We start from the raw sequence: 382 nt of genomic DNA, 5'->3' as shown, positions 1-382 counted from the left end.
TCAACATTTACGACACGTTAAGAACCGTTTTAAGACTGTGTTTCTATTCAAAGGCAACTAAATATATGCTTAAAGTAAGGAGTATATTTTAGAAAAAAACCATCTCTTCTCATTTACCACCACGGATACAAACCACAAGAAACTGGTCTCAGTCATGCCGGGCATGCCTAGGTAAGTCCCCGATTTTACAGCGCAGACTCTTTAACAGTGAGCACACAAAGTATCTTCTGACACAAAATGAACTCTCTCACAACCAGAGAACAATGCCTCCCTTCCCTCGCCGCCCGCTGATACTGGGGACAGCGGGAAGCGGCGGCGCTGGGGCAAGGCGGCCTCGCCGCGGGGCGCCTCCTGATGTGGGTGCTGAGGCGAGGCCAGATAT

This window comes from Buceros rhinoceros, unplaced genomic scaffold (assembly GCF_000710305.1).
Source record: "Buceros rhinoceros silvestris isolate BGI_N320 unplaced genomic scaffold, ASM71030v1 scaffold7472, whole genome shotgun sequence".
NCBI lineage: Eukaryota > Metazoa > Chordata > Aves > Bucerotiformes > Bucerotidae > Buceros > Buceros rhinoceros.
This window is presented reverse-complemented; position numbering follows the sequence as displayed.